The sequence below is a fragment of the Cricetulus griseus genome, unplaced genomic scaffold, assembly GCF_003668045.3.
Source record: "Cricetulus griseus strain 17A/GY unplaced genomic scaffold, alternate assembly CriGri-PICRH-1.0 unplaced_scaffold_2, whole genome shotgun sequence".
NCBI classification, from domain to species: Eukaryota; Metazoa; Chordata; class Mammalia; order Rodentia; family Cricetidae; genus Cricetulus; species Cricetulus griseus.
Window position 1 is genome coordinate 6,093,540 of NW_023276919.1, and position 17,246 is coordinate 6,110,785.

The window sequence follows — 17,246 nt, forward strand, 5'->3', positions numbered from 1 at the left end:
AGAGGGATAAAGGAGAGGGGTGGGCCAATGGGAAGAAGTACTATGGGGAAGGAAAAAGAGTGACAGGAGAAGTGGGGAGAGAAGAAATGCAGAGAATTCCTCCCATTCATTAACATAACTGGTGAGGAAAGGGAGGGTGATGGGAAGTAGGAGATTAGGAGGGGAAGGTGACAGGAGGATGGACAGAGGGAGAGAAGAAGGAGAAAAGGTATGCAGGGACAAGAGCAATAGTAGGAGGTAATGGGAAGGGGAGAGGAAAGTGGAGGGAGAAGGTAGTAGGAAAAGGGGGAAATGGAAGGAAAGAGGAGGAAGGGGAGAGGGTGGGAGAGAATAGAGTGGAGAGAGAAGAAATAGGAAGGTAGAGTGAATAAATAGAACAGGGAGAGGGAGAAGCAGAGGAGGGAGGAGGAAAGAAATCTGCACTATAGGGCAGGGTGGGAATTAAAAATAGAGGAAATAGAATAAGTTAGGAGAGGTGTAAGGAATGACAAATGGAGAGGTAAGGAGGAGACAGGAGAGGGTGTCTACAGGCTGAGGGAGAGGACAAGGAGAACAGAGAGGAGAAGAGAGGAAAAGGACAGGATGAAGGAAGGGAAAGTAATGGAGGTAAAGAGAAGAGGTTGAGAAGGTAATAGAAAGAAGACAGCTGAGGGTGCAGCTGACGACTGTAAGGGTAGGGAGGCAAAAGAAGGGGGAGAAGGGAAAATAAGGACTGGGAGCGAAAGAGCGAGGGAACTAAGAGAGCGAAGAGAGAGGGAGAGGAAGATCAGAGGGAGAGAAGCAAGAATTGGGAGATGGGAGTAAAATGATAGAAGATGGAAAAAGAGAGTTTAGAGAGAAAGGGAAAAGAGAAGAGAGGCTGTAGAGAGAAAGGGAAGGTAAGAGTGTCAGGATGGGAAACAGAAAAGGAGGAAGGAATAGGAGAGGGAGGAGAGGGAGAAAGGCTCAGAGGGAGAAGGTAATGTTTAGGGCCATAAAGAGCAGAAGTAATATTGGGAATGAAGAAGAGGGACAGGAGTAGAGGGGACAGAAGAAATGCAGAAAATTCCTCCCATTCATTAAGTACATGAAAAACTTTAGCAAAAGTCCTAATGTTAAAAGTGGCAGGGAGGTAACAAGGTAGGAATATGGATAGGTAACTGGGGAAATGGAAGAAAGTTATTTTAAAACACAAACACCCAGGAATACAAAAAGGGAAAAACAAATTTGGAGAAATAATAATGTGTAGTTCCTATAACTCTTTTAGAATATGCTTAGTAAAAATTTTGGCTGATACTGGAAACCCCTTCCATGAATGTCGCTCATGTATAAATGCTATAACTCTTTTAGAATATGCTTAGTAAGTTTTTTGGCTAATACTGGAAACCCCTTCCAGGAATGTCGCTCATGTATAAATGTTAATATGCATACTGGCAAATCAAAATTAATGCAACAAATAAATGAGCAAGAAGAAAATCCTGGGAAAAGTTAAATAATAAAAGTTCTATGGGAAAATTGAATCTGGAGGGATGGGTCAGTGGTTAAGAGTATGTACTGCTCTTAAAGTGGATCCTAGATGTCAGGTTGCTCACTGAGATCTCTACCTCAATTCCAAGGGAGCTGATTCCCTCTTCTGGAATCTGAAGGCACCTGCACTCAAAGGCATATACAGAGAGGTAAATAAGGTGTGATCCTTTGTCTTCATTGTCAGTCTCACTGTTATTTGGAATTACCTAGGACATATAAATACCTCTAGGTATGTGTGTGAAGGCATTTCCAGTGAAACTGTGGATAGAAGACATATCCTCAAGAACATGGCACCATTCTAGGGGTTTGGGGTCCCAATATGAATTAAAAATTAGAAAGCATAGGGCTGAGAAAATGCTTCATTTTGGTAAAAAACACTTGCTGTTCTAGCAGGAGGATATGAGTTCAAAGCATTCCACCCACACAATATATTAGAAATGACAGTACATACCTGTAATCTCTATATCGGCAGAGAGATGGGCAGATAGTAAGAGCTTGATGACCAGAAAGCATAGTTGGAGCAGTGGGTTTCAATCTCGATGAGAAGTCTATCTAAAAGTAAAAATGAAGTCTCAGAGTGATGAAGGAAGGTATATCCACTGGCTTCTACACGGGCTCATACACCCATACACTAAGTATTCCACCATATATGCATGTACCACATACAGACACTAAAGCTTAAAATGAAACACCAAAAAAATAAAAACAAATAAGACGATACAAAGTCCACTGAAATCTATCATTTACCTCTCTCAACTTACTGGTTGCAGATGAAATATGACTATTCATGATGTGCATTTTCCTGCTGCTATGTTTTCTCTGCCAGGTAGGACCAAAGTTTTCTGAACATTTTCTAAATCTCTACTTTCTTAATTTATTTCTTGTCAGGTATTTGTTTGGAGCAATGAGAGAAGTAACTAATATTTATGAAAATATACAACAATTATTATTTACAATGCCACAAATACAAATATAAATGCTAAAATTTAAAAAAACAAACTTCTAATATATCTGTGTATGCATTTATGTGTGTATAAGTGTCTATAAGGAATGAAGACTATACAACTTAGAGATACACATGGCAATATAATACACAGCAATAGAAGACTAAGTGATTCTGTAACATTCAGGAACTTATACTGTCATACTGGGTAGACAGTACAATGTGTAAAGTTTAATCCCCAAAACCCATGTAAGAAACACAGTGCATGGTGATGAATACAAATAATCCCAGCCCAGGGGATAGAGAGACAGGAGAATCCCTGTGAGTGTCAGACAGTCTATTTTACTCAGTGTGGCACAGGTACCACTGAAAAGCACAAAGAAACACAAAGTGGATAGCTTCAAATGAACCATACCTCAGGTGTACTTCTAGTCTATGCATGTAAACACACATAAGTGAACCTGTACAAGTTTGTTCCTTGAGCTATACAGAGAAATGTCGCCTAAGGAAAACAAAACCCAAAACCACCAACAGCAACCACGCCTCCCCCCAAAAGAAAACAAACAATCAACATAGTGGCCATGGTGCTATGTAGGTTTAGTACTATGATGCCTACATTGATATGTGGAGTTTGCAGGACGTAAGAATTCTAAGTTCAATCCTAGCCTGCACTAAAGAGAACCCTAATCTTGCTGCAAAAAAAAAGTAAAGGTGGCAGAGTGTCACACAGGTTGGTGGTGTTTATACATATATAATGCGATCATTCTGAGTGGAAGGGAGCAAATGTCTAGGGATGTCAAGTTTAACCATGGCCTGGGATCTATAGAGCGATTTTCCTTGGAAAGAATCGTGTGGTGGCTAAGCAGCACTGTGTTGTCACAGGAGTGTAATCGCATCATGGGGAAATGGAAATATGAAGAGGGAACAAATCTTGTTAGATCAGACAGAGAAACCTTAGCAAGGCTGCAAATCCCTTGCTGAAGGGCGGGCAGCAGGATGACGCAAGAGTATTAACCCAGCACTGATTGGTGGAGACACTAGATCACGAGAGTACAAGTATCACGAGATTCAGTCTCACTCAGGGTGTGTATATTGAGCTGCTGATGAGGCAGAGAAGTCTGTCTTGAGGTAGCAAGACGAGAGGTTACATGCGGGTGTGTTCGAATGTTCCTGTGATTCCAGCCCTGAGAAGCAGATGCCTGAGGGTACGAGAATTGTGAGTTTTAGCTTTTGTTGACTTGTATAGAGAGTCGCTGTCTGGAAAATAATTAATTAACAGAGAAAGTGGGCACAGTGAGGTGGTGGCATCTGTGTTTGGGGCAGGGCTTTAACGGCTACTCTGAGGTTTAGAGAGCTAACAAGGGTACCCGGCTCACAACGTTTAGTTTGGCTTCTCAGGGTAATATAGAGAAACACTTATTTTTTTCTTCATAGAAAAAGAAACCTTGCAGAGCCTGGCACAGTGGCGTGGCTGGCAGTACATTCGGGTCACAGTCTCGTAAGCTTGGCTTTGGGACCTGGAGATGAGCAGGCATGAGATTCCCCAGTTTGATTGTCTCAAAAGCGAGGGAGGGTGAAGGGAGGAAGGGAAGGATAAGGAAGGGGGAGAGAGGGTGGCAGGATAGAGGAATGGAGGAGAGCATCAGAAAAAGGAAGAGTGAGAGAAAATAAACTAAAAATCTGGCATGGTGCCTGGCTTTGTGTCAATCAGTTGCTTGTACTGTCAGATCTGGGTGAAGCATGGGAAGGGTAAAAAAGAGAAAGAAGGGGGGTGAAAAAAGCTGGATGGAGGCAGAAGTGATGGGCCGGAAGGTGGCACGTTTAGGAGGCTAGAGAGTTTGAGCCCAGTTGGTGATATGTACAGACACACTGTCCCTGTCCCTCACCATGCTGGGGTGAGCAGGAACCAAGGAGATCTTTCTTTCAGACAGAGCAACCGGTGAGACACACCTTCTGGTCAGTATGTTTCACAAGGATGAGGTCCACCAAACACATGCGCTGAGTCACTTGTGTGTTTCCGTTTTAAGCCTTAGGCAGTTTTTTCCAGCTGCTTTTCGGGACCCCATCTTGCCTGGACTGTTCCAGCATTCTTTTTTTCTGCACTGTGGCCACCAGTTCAGGCCGACTCAGAGTTCTCAGATCGTCCTTACTGAGCCACTTTTGGTCTTGCCCATGGGAAATACATTTCATATTAGGGGATCCTTCTAGTTACTTTTCCTGTGGAAAAAACTGTTCAATGACTTTTGTGGATGAATGTCTTCTTCCCTAACAAGGACAACAATGGACTAAGAAAATGAAAACACTAATAATCGTCAACAAAAGGTGAGTATTCCATGGTTAGCTACTTCCAGCAAAGTTTACATTCCATTTATTAGACTAGAATGAGTGATCATTGGACTGTTTCTACTTGTTTACATGAGATGACTTCAGCTGTGGGAAAGAGTTCATCAGGCAGAGACGGCATCCTCATTGAGTTGGGGGAATATGCAGAGCTGTACATGGTCTGCACTGGTCTCAGCCTACACCGAGCCTTTGTCTGTCTGTCTCTGCCTCTGTGTCTGTGTCTCTGTCTATGTCTCATTTTCGTTCACTGTCTTTCAGTCTCTCTGTCTTTGTCTCTGGAGCCTAGGTGAAAACATGAAGCTGTATCTGGTCTGGACTGGTCCATGCTTGAATTTAGGCCTGATCTGTATGTCTCTCTTTGTCTCTGTCTCTCTGTCTCAATTAGTACGTCTCTCTCTCACTGTTGCTGGGTCTCTGTCTCTGTCTCTACAGCCTGGATTATAGCCTGCAGCTTTACCTGGTGTGGTCTGTCTGTCTGTCTGTCTCTCTATCTCTCACTGTATCTCAGGGTCTCCATCTCTATCTCTGTAACTTGGGCGGGATCCCAGAGCTGTACCTGGACTGGTCTTGACTGGCCTCATCCTGCCTTGTGGGTGGCTTTGCCTGTGGCTTTTGGCTCCCGAGTCTCTACTCTTCTCATCACTGAAGCTGGTGAAATTTTCTCCCTCTCTCTCAAGAACAATGATGCTTTGGTCTACGACAGGGTTAAGGCTTTGCTGGATTTCAAGTGGACCTGCTCTCAGGGATGGGGATTGTAAGGCTGACCTTCCAGAGAGGATGAAACACATCTCAGATTTCTCTCTTTCTTATCCTGTTAGTGGTTACAGTCTCTTAACGAGTTGATAAAATTCCCATAACTATTGGTCTGATTCTGAAAGTTTACCAAACTACAAGGTTTGTAGTGGTAAACCACTGCAAGATAGCAAAATTAAGGTGCATTTCATTGTCCGAAAGATACCTGACACTTTCAAAAAAACATTGATGCTTTTCAGCCAAGTGGTTTCTACCATTAATAGATTGCTAACATGTCACATTATAGGTGACAATGGATGATAAGTAAGTAGGTAGAAAGACATTTATGAAAAAAAGAAACTTGCAGATGGAGGTTTCTGTCCCACCTAGTTACATTGCCTCTTTGTCCCAAACAAACAAACAGATGTTATATTATTAATCTGTTTCTTGATGGTTAGAGCTTATCATTGGCTAGCTCTGTTTTAATGATTAGCCCATTTCTATTAATCTATACATTGCCATCATTCTGCGGCTTATCCTTATTCTGGTATGTTGTAGCCTCAGCACCTTGGTATGTCTTCTCAAGCTCTAAATCCCTTCTTCTCCATTGCCACTATTCCTACCTGGCTACTTGGTAATCAGTGTTTTGTTCACCACCCACTAAGAGAAATATATATATATTATATATATATATATATATATATATATATATCCCAATATCTCCTCTTACCTGTCTAGAAAAGAGTTTTTTCTTTTCTTTCCATCTTTAATACATTTTTATTTAAATAATAAACTATCTTATTTTACATACCAATCCCATTCCTTCTCCCTTACATACTTACATGCCCCCCAAAACCCACATTCCATCCCCCATCCTCTCCACTGAGATGGTGAGAACTTCATGGGAGATCATCAAAGTCTGTCACATCATATGGGACAAGTCTTAGGCCCTCTCCCGAGTATCTAGACTGAGAGAGTAGACCTCCATAGGGAAGAGGCTCCCAAAGTCCATTCATGTGCCATGAATAAATACTAGTTCCACTGTCAGAGGCCCATAGAGTGCCATCATCACCCAAATGACACACAGAGTAGGAAGGGCTGATTTGGTACTATGAAGTTTCCCCAGTTGCGGGAATGGGGTACATGAGCTCCTGCATGGTCAGGTCAGCTGATTGTATAGGTTTCTCCAGCCTGGTATTGACCCATTTGCTCCTCATTCTCCCCTTTCTGAAACTGGATTCTAGGAGTTCAGGTGATTGTTTATCTTACAAGTATTCTTCTGCATAAAGGCTTTAGGGTGGCTTATAAGGTTGTTATCAACAACATTATAGGCAAAGTGCATTTATGGTAGCCTCTCCACTATTGCTTAGATTGTTAGTTTGGATTAAACTTTTGGAATCATGGACATTTGCCTAGTGCCATATTTCCCTTTAAACCTATAAATTATGCCTCTGTTAAGTTATGTTTTTATTGCACTCATCTATTCTTCCTCCTAATCAATCTTCCTGATTCCTCATGTTCTCCTATCCCCTCCTCATCACCCCGCCTCTTTCTCCTACCTAACTCTGCCTTCCCCATGCTTCAGGAGATCTTGGGCCTTTCCCTTACTCTGAGGAAACATGTATGTCTCTCTTAGGGTCCTACTTGTTCCTAGGGTCTCTGGAGTTTTGGATTGTAGACTAGTTACTATTTGCTCTATGTCCAATAGCCATACAATAATGAGTACTTAACCTGTTAGTCTGTCAGTTTATAGGTTACCTCACTCAGAGTGGTTTATTCTAAGTCCATTCATTTGTTCCATTGTTTCCTTTTTGCTGATTAGTACTCCAGTGGTTAATTGTATTACATTTTCTATATTCATTCTTTAGTCATAGGATAACTTGGTTGTTTCCAGGTTCTTGATATTACAAATACTGCTGTTGTGAACATGGCTGTACAGATGTCCATATTCTATGAATTACATCCTTTGGTTATATGCCATTGAGTGTAATGGCTAGATGAGGAAGTAGACTAATACCCAATTTTCAAAAAACTTGCATTCTTAATGCCAAAATATTTGTACAAATTTTCATTCCCAGCAGCAACTGAGAAGTGTTCTCCTATCTACACATCATCTCGAGCATAAACATTCCATGGTGTGTTTTTCTGTAGCCATTCTAGCAAGTGTGAGATGATACCTCAGGGTTGTTATGATTTACAATTCCCTGATGGCTATGAATGTTGAATGTCATTTATCCATTTTAGTTTCCTCTATTTACCAAACTAATATCCCAATGGTTCAAAGACTTCAATATAAATAAAGCCACAGTGAATCTCTTAGTAGAGTAATGGGAAGGTAGCACTGAATGAATTTGTGCAGCAAACCACTTCCTGAAGATAACAAAAGTAGCACAGACACTCAGATTGAAAATTAAGTAATGGGGCTTCCTGAAACTGAGAAGGTTAGTTAAATCAAAAGACATAGTCAACAAGACAGGACAGCAGCCCACAGAATAAGAAAAGATCTTCACCAACGCCATATTTAAATGATTTGTAATATATACAAAGAACTGAAGAAACTAGTCACCAAAACCCCAAATAATCCAATTCAATTATGAGTTACAGAACTAAAAAAAATGCATTATAGGGTTTTACTTTTATGGAAGATATAATCTCCTCATAAAATACTTGGATCAGGTTCTTCACAGAATACATTTAGTGAGATTACTTGCCCTCATGTTGGTCAATTGGTCCATTTGCTTGGAAATGCCCAAACCTTTGGTCACAGGCTCATTTGGAGACTCAACTCTATTATCTGGTGTCATTAAAAGTTGTACAATTGCACATACCTTAGGATATTAAAATCCCAGAGTACAAATCAGCATCTCATTTGCTCCCTGTTTCTTGGGCCCATGATATGCGCAGAGAGACTTTTTCATAGTTGCCAGGAAACACATATATTCTGTCTGTCACTATCTATTACATCTTCAAATTCTAAACCTACCACACCGACTCATGACCTCAGAATGTATCCTCCTGGACTTAGGTGGAAGGCACAAGTCTCTCTCTGGGTTTAACTATTTTTACTTCTGCTGACCCAGAATAACCTACAGTATACATGTAAGTAAATGCATCATTATACTATTCCAGCTGATTGATGGCCATATAGGAACATCCCACATGCTGCATTTCCCAAAATGCAGAAAGCCCTATGTTGCCTCGCTCAGAGTTTGTTATGTTAGTTGCTGCAATTTTTAGATTTTTTCCTCAATTATTTAAATTTAAATTAGAAACAAGATTGTTTTACATTTCAATTCCTTTTCCCTCTCCCTCCACTACTCCCCTGACCTTTACTATTCCCTAACTATCCCATACAATTTTAGTACACCAGGGGGAGTGAGGTCTTCCATGGGGGGTCATCAGAGTTTGTCTTATCCTTTGGGATAGGGCCTAGGCCCTTCCATATAGTCTAGACTGAGGAAGTATCTCCCTATGTGGGGTGGGCTCCCAAAGTCCATTCCTATGCTAGGGATAAGTATTCATCTACTCCAAGAGACCCCATAGATTTCCAAGACCACCTAACTGACACCCACATTCATGGGGACTAGTTCAGTTCCATGCTGGTTTCCCAGTAATCAGTCTGGATGCCAAAGCTCTGCCATGTTTAGGTCAGCGGTTTCTGTAGTTTTCACGAGCCTAATCTTGACCACATTGCTCAGCACTCATCCTTCTCTGTAACTGGATTCCAGTTCAGGTCAATGTTTAGTTTCTTCTACTAACATCAGCTGCTTCTATTTCCATCAGTTGCTAGATGAAGACTCTAGGATGGCATAAAGTTAGTCATCAATCTCTTTATCAGGGAGGGCATTTAAGATAGCTTCACCACTGTTCCTTAGATGGTTAGTTGGTGTCATTCTTGTAGATCTCCAGATATTTCCCTAGGGCCTGATTTCTCTTTATACTTATACTGGCTCATTCTCACATGGTATCTCTAACTTTGCTCTACTTTATTCTTCCCACAATACTACCATGGCAATGGACACTCAGCAATACAAAATGACAGCCAGCATGATGGGAACATATTCGCCAATCCAGTATCCGACAGAGGGCTGATAACCAAAATTTACAAAGAACTCATGAAGCTAGTTTCCAAAACACCAAATAATCCAATTAAAATTGGTATACAGAACTAAATAGAGAATTCTCAATAGAGGAATCTAAAATGGCTGAAAGATACATAAAAAAGTTCTCAAACAAGGAATTGCAAATCAAAATAACTTTTTATTTTAATAAGGATGCCATATTCATAATAATGGAAACAGCAATCAGGGATAAAATGGAGGATTTTTTCATCCACACAAACAGAAGGAAGAATATTATAATCACATAATAATGTAAAAATTATATAAAACTAACTTTTCTCAATAGAAGTGTGTGGCCTCAAGTTAAGGAGTAGATGCCACAAAACACAGATCGTTTGAGATCACAAGAAGGATAAAAAATTGACATCCATACTCTCACATATTCCATTGTAAAACACCAAGAAGTGATACTTTTCTCCAGATTCATATTAGATTTCTTTGGGGAATAGATTTCATAACTCAAGAATTTTCCATTTTCTAAGTCATGAGCCTACAAAGGCAACTTGATTAGTTTTGAGATACCTGGAAAGATACCATCCCCTCTGTGGATGGAGTATTTATACATTCTCACTTTATAAACCTCAGTCTATGAGGATACTATTGTTGACAATACCCTTGATTCATGAACAGCACTCGGGAGATAGAGGCAGGTAGATCTCTGTGAGTTTGACACTACCCTGGATTACAAGAACAAGTTTCAGGCCAGCCTCAAAAGCCACAGAGAAACCCTGTCTCAAAACTACAGTAAAAAAAAATAAGAAATAGCTTGAAATTTTACAGAATGGATGTAACAATTGAAATCTCAAGTTTACATGGATGTTTCTGAGGTTTAATTTATTACTCCCAGTTTACTTCTTAAGAAAGAGGATATCCACCAAAGAAAGATACCTACCAATAACTCTGCTAGGAGTTTCAGTGTATCTGGATTTATATTGAATCTGTGATCCTTTGAAACTTAGTTTGCTCATTAGAGGAACTTAAATGGTTAAAAGACACATAAGAAATTGCTGAACATCCATAGCCATCAGTGAAATGTAAATCATAACAACTCTGATACATCATCTTACACCTGCCAGACTGGCTACAGACAAAAAAAGAAAAAAACACTACGGACAATTTATGCTTGAGAGTATGTGGAGAAAGTTGAACCTTTCTCTGTTGATGCAGGGATTGAAAACTCAAGCAACCATTTTGCCAGGCAGTTAGGAAGTTTTTCTGAAAATTATGTATCAGTGCTTTTCAGCTTTTAGCCTTTCCACTCTTTGGCATATCCCAAGAGATGTACATTCATACAACATGGACATCCATACAACTATATTCATAAAAGCATTATTTGTAATATCAAGAACCTGTAATCAACCAAGATGTCCCTCGACTAAAGAATTTATAAAGAAAATGTGATAAAATTAATCAATGGAATAATACTCAGTGCAAAAAAGCAATGAAACAAATAGATTTAACTAGAAGAAACCATCCTCAATAAGGCAACCCATACACAGAAAGACAAACATATGGTTTACTCACTAATGTACGGATATTAGACATAGAGCAAATGATGAGTAGTCTACTATCCAAACCTTCAGAGAAGCTAGGAACAATTAGGACACTAAGAGAGACATACATGGTTCCTCGGAGTAGGGGAAAGGCACAAGATCTCCTGTAAAATTTGGGTGCATGGAGAAAGATGAGGTAGGTAAGAGAAAGAGGAGGGGATTGGATAACATGAGGAATCATGAGGATTAATTAGTGGGATGAATGGATGAGAGCAAAAAAAGAGATACCTTAAAAGAGGAATAAATTACAGGTTTAAAGATAAATATGGCACTATGGAAATGTCCAGGAATCCACAAGGTTAATCCTACCCAACAATCTAGGCAGCAGTAGAAAAGCTACCTTAAATGCATTTCCCCTGTAATGTGATTGATGACTACCTTATATGCCATCCTAGAGCCTTCATCCAGTAGCTGATGGAAGCAGAAAAATACACAAAAAGCTAAGGAAAGTCCTAAACTCCTGGAATTCAGTTTCAGAAAGGGAAGACAGATAAGCAAATGGGACAGTACCATGCTGGAAAAACCCACATAAAGAGATGACCTGACAAAGTGGAAGCTCACGGACACCATTCTGATAATTGGGGTACCATCATTTTACCATAGTATTTCTTATGTCAGTTTGATTGGAAAACTATTTCCCAAACTTTTTCTATGAGTTAATAAGTGCATTTAATGTTGAGCTGTGTTACATGTTTGCTGCAGAAGGAGAGTTCCTCATTTCATACACAATCTATTAGCCTGTCTTTTTATCAGTATATTATATCCACTGATATTAAGAGGTATTAATGACCTATGATGGTTAATTATTTTTCTTTTCTATCAATTTATTCTTATATTCCAATTCAATCCCTCCTCTTCTCCTGCTACTCCTTCTTGCCCCTAAAATTTCATTTGTACATTGGAGCTAGTAAGGCCTCCCCTAGGAAATATACTGTCTATCCTATTGTCTAGTTGAAGAAGGACCAAAGAAATTCTCTAGTCACCATAACCCCATGTTGAGGCTGACCATGGTATCTCTCCATATAGAAAGCACATCAAAAAGTTAGTTTGTACATGAGAGTTAGAACTTGGACCCATTGCCACTGAATATATATTATATGTCAATCACAATTGTTACCTGAATTAAGGGAGTGGATTTCAGTCCTTTGTAGGTTCCCTAGTTTTCAGAACAGAGCCAGTGATTTCTCACTAGCTCAGGTCAGCTGATTCTGTTGGTTTCCCCATCATGGACTTTACTCGATAATTCATAATATTTCTCCTTTCTCACTTGAATATACTCAAGGAGCTTAGCAAAATGGTTAGTGGTGGATTTCTTCATCTGCTTCCATCGTTATCTGTAAGAGAGTTGTAGCTTGTCTTGAGTTTTGGACTAAAGTGTTATGATAAATATTTCCGCCACCTGCTTGAGTTTTGCCTGCCACATGGATGAACAAAATTATACACAGAGACTTATATTAATATGGTATGAATGGTGCTTGGCCAATGACTAGGGTTTCTCATCTGTTAGGTCAGTCATAATTACCATAAATCTATATGTTTTATAAGACTTATGTTATTTAGGATGCATTCCATTGGTGTCCTAATGTCGGGATCACATGGTGACTCTGGCGGAAGAGAGTAGGGACCCCTTTCTTGTTTTCTTCACTTTCATAAATTTGAATTACAAACAAGATTGAATCACATGACAATCCCAGTTCCCTTCTCCTTCCCTTCCTCCCCTACCACCTCTCCCAACTAAAACCCTACCTATCACATATCCTTTCTTCTAATCTACACCTGATTCAAACCTTCTTGTTCCTCATGACTTCTGCATTCTTCCTTTTCTTCCGTTCTCATTCTCGTAGGTCCCTCCCCCCTCTTCCCATGTTCTCAATTTTCTCAGGGGATGGTGACCCTTTCCCCTTCTCCAGGGTACAAAGTTTAACTATTTTTGGGTCCTTCTTGTTCATAAGTACTCTGGCAGTGTGGATTTGTAGGCTGGTAATCCCTTACTCTGTCTAAAATCCACATATGAGTGAAGTACTATCATTTCTGTCTTTTTGTGATTGGGTTACCTCGCTCAGAATGGGTTCTTCTAGTTCCATCCATTTTCCTGCAAATTTCAAGATTCCATTGTTTTTTCCACTGAGTAGTACTCCGTTATGTAAATGTACCACAATTTCTCTATCCATTCTTCAGTTGAGGGGCATCTAGGCTGCTTCCAGTTTCTGGCTATTACAAACAGAACTACAATGAACATCGTTGAACAGATGTCTTTGTTGAATGAATGTGCTTCTTTTGGGTACATGCCTAGGAGTGGACTTGATGGATTTTGTGGTGGACTGATTCGAAGGGGCCCACTTCTTCTGGCCTTTGTTTATATATGAGTCTCCCTGTCATGTAACTTCCTGCAGATCACCACTTCTTTACAACATTTCCCAGAATCCTTCTTGACTCCTAGTCCCACCTAACTTGCTACCTCATTGGCCAAACAGTAGTTTATTCAACAAAAAATAAGATGAACATACACAGAAGTCCATTCCCCATCATCTCCTCTTTCCTGTCTAAAAAAAAAGAAGGGTAACTCATTTTTATAATAACTGAAGAAAACTATAACCATAACTATCTGTCTTCAACTCTATCAAAGACCATAGAGGATACTATATAAACACTAGAATTGACAGAGACATCTTGCTAACTGGACAGTCACCCAAAGTTCCTCTGTAACATTGGGGCATCCATCTTCAGACTATTGGCCAGAGTGTGTCTGGCACACTTGCCCATTTTTGCAGGAAGCCTTCAGTACTGTCTTCTTTTGTAATTTAGCAGTCATTTTCTTGTGGGTTCTGCATGTTTAGTTTATGCAGCAACAAGCAGTCCAGGCAAGAACAATTTCTAGCTCAGATGGCTAAACTTGCCATGTTGAAAGCAAACTCCATAACGAGTTTCTTCAATGCCCATCCTCCTTTCTGACATAATTGGTGTGCCAGGAGCAGTTGTGTCTCACTGCCAAGAAAAATCCTAAATCATTTAATGTCATCTATTCTGTAAGTCTTTGAAAGGTTTGAATAATACCTATCCATCTCAAATACATCTCTGTATATCTAGAAAACCTAATATAATTATAAGTTCTGACTATTATAGGTGACTATATAACCTGTATGTAATTATGCGTGTCATTTCAAAGATCTGTATAATCCAATACCTAAACAATATATATATATACAAAATTGACCCTAAAGTTGTACCAATAAATCAAAATCCATATCAATGCCAATAATTCATTCCTTTATCCGATTCCTTTTTTTCTTTTAAAAAGAGATTGATGTGCTCATTACCATTTATAACCAACCCCATTTAAATGAAAACAAACATTTATAAACAATATTTGGGAATTTGGGAGTCATTCATTCTAAACTGCATCCTGCTCATTGGGGGTGATGTCTATACCATGAGGATCATGATAAAACACAGAAATCTGACCAAATCTTTGTTTTTGTAGTCTGTAAGGCTGCATCATCTTTCCTGTTTTGGATGTAGGATCAGTTGGGTCACTGCTTCAGGGAGTGTTGCTTGATAAAACCATATTAGTCTGGAAGGAATCCACAGGTTTTTCTTTTCTTTGGAAACACAAGTAAATACGTTTTTTCCCAAGTAACCTGTCCTTAGACTTAAATCTCCCTGCTTCTGCTTTTGGAGTTCTAGGATTAAAGGAGTCTGCCACCACACCCAGCTACACTATCACCAATGATCTGTGTACCTAATCTGAGTTTGATGGCATTCTCCGACATTCCAAGGCCCAGTGGAAGTTCTGTGTCCATCTGCCAGCCCAGGATCCGAGTTCAGCAACAGGCTCTGAAAGCCAAGTCCTGGTGGCAGTTCTGTCTCCATCTGCTTGACCAGGGAATTCAGGGGATGTTTCTGCTTCCATTTGTTGTCAATGCTTAGAGCCATCTGACACCAGTGATCTGTGCTCTGGATCAGAGTTCAGGGCAAGGTCCTACACGTCGAATCCCAGTGGCAATTCTGCATCTATCTGCCTGCAAGGGAGTCCAGGGGCTAATTCTTGTTCCATTCCTCATCACTATTTAGAATCATGTGACAAGAGTGATCTGTGTTCTGGATCCAAGTTCTGGAGTGAGCTTCTACATGTCAAGAGGCCCAGTGGGAATTGTGTGTACATCCAATGGCCCTGGTAGGACAGGTGATGTTTCTGGTTCCATTGTCATCACTATTTAGAGTCATCTGACCCCAGTGATCTTTCCTCTTGATCCAAGTTCTGTGGAGGCTATGGACACGCCGAGGCCCATTGGCAGTTCTGCATCCATATGCTGGCCCAGGATCCGTGTTTGTCAGTGGTATATAACACGCCGAGGCCAAGTGGGTGTCCAGTGTCCATCTGCAGGCCCATGGAGGTCAGGGGCTGTTTCTGGTTCCATTCATATTCATCGTCATTGCTTAGAGTCATCTAACACAAGTGATGTTTGCACAGGATCCTGGTTTGACAGGGAGATCCTACACACCGAGCACCAGTGGCAGTTCTGTGTTCATCTGACAGCCCATGGAGATCATGGTCTGTTCCTTTTTCCATTTGCTGTCACTGCTTAGAGTAATCTGACACCAGTTATCTCTGCTCCTTATCCAAGTTTGTCTGCGGGCTCGGACACGGCACATTCCAGTGGCAGTTCTGCCTCTATCTGCCCAGTATCTCAGTTCTGAGGTGGGATCTGACACACCGAGGCCCAGTGGCAATTTTGTGTCCATCCACTGCACAGGTAGGCCAGGCGACATTTCTGCTTCCATTCGCTGTCACTGCTTAGAGTCATCTGACACCAGTGATCTTTGCTCCCAATCCATGTTCGGTGGAGGCCTTGGACACATCGAGGCCCAGTGGCAGTTCTGGATCCATGCACTGACCCAAGTAATACAGATTCTGTTTCCAGTTCCATTAGTCCTCACTGCTTACAGTAATCTGCCACCATTGATCTTTGCTTCTGATATGAGTGCAGTGGATTCCTTGGACAGGCAGACACCCAATGGAAGTTTTGTGTCCATCTGCCAGCCCAAGTAAGACAGGTTTTGTTTCCAGTTCCATTTGTCATTCCTGCTTACAGTCATTTGACACCATTGATCTTTGCTACTGATACGGGTTTGGCTGCATGTTCGGGAACGCCAAGGCCCAGTTCGGCAATGGGTTCTAAAATACAGAGGCACAGTGTCAGTTCTGTGTCCATCCGATGGAGCAGGTGTCCCAGGGCATGTTTCTGGTTTCATTCATTGTCACTGCATAGAGTCTTTTGACACCAATGATCTTTGCACCTGGTCTGAGTTCGACGGCATTCTCGAACAAGCCAAGACCCAGAGGAAATTCTGTGTCCACCTGCCGCTGGCGCCGGGGGTCCAGGGTATGTTTCTGCTTCCCATTGTTGTCACTTATTAGAGTCATCTGACACCATTTATCTGTGAACAGGATCCAGGTTCTGCAGCGGGATTCTACACAGAAAGGCCCAGTGGCAATTCTGTGTACTTGGCTAGCCCTGGTGCCCAGACGATGTATCTAGTTCCATTTGTCTACACTACTTAATTCATCTGACAACAGTGATCTATGTGCCAGATCCAAGTTCTTTGATGACTCCCTCATGCCGAGGCACAGTGGCAGCTCTGTGGTTATCTGCCAGCCCAGGATCTGAGTTTGACAATGGGTTCCGAAATGCCAAGGCACAGTGGCAGTTCTGTGTCCATCCACTGGCCCAGGTAGTCCAGGGGCTGTTGCTACGTCCATTGGTTGTCACTGTTTAGAGTCATCTGACACTAGTGATCTGTGCTCTGGGATCCGAGTTCGGGGGCGAGCTCCTACACGTCGAAGCCCTGTGGCAGTTCTGCCTCCTTCTGCCTGCACAGGGAGTCCAGGGGCTGTTTTTGGTTCCATTCATCATCATTGTTTAGAGTCATCTAATACCAGTGATCTGGGTACTGGATCCAGGTCTGGCAGCGAGATCCTACACACTGAGGACAAGTGGCAGTTCTGTGTTTATCTCCCAGCCCATGGAGGTCAGGGGCTGTTTCTGT

The 17,246-nt window shown here is 41.2% G+C and overlaps 1 pseudogene; it reads left to right on the top strand.

Moving 5' to 3' along the window:
• LOC103162724 overlaps nt 1-16,248 on the top strand; it is a 50,911-nt pseudogene extending 34,663 nt beyond the window's left edge.
• Nucleotides 16,249-17,246: the final 998 nt, after the last annotated feature.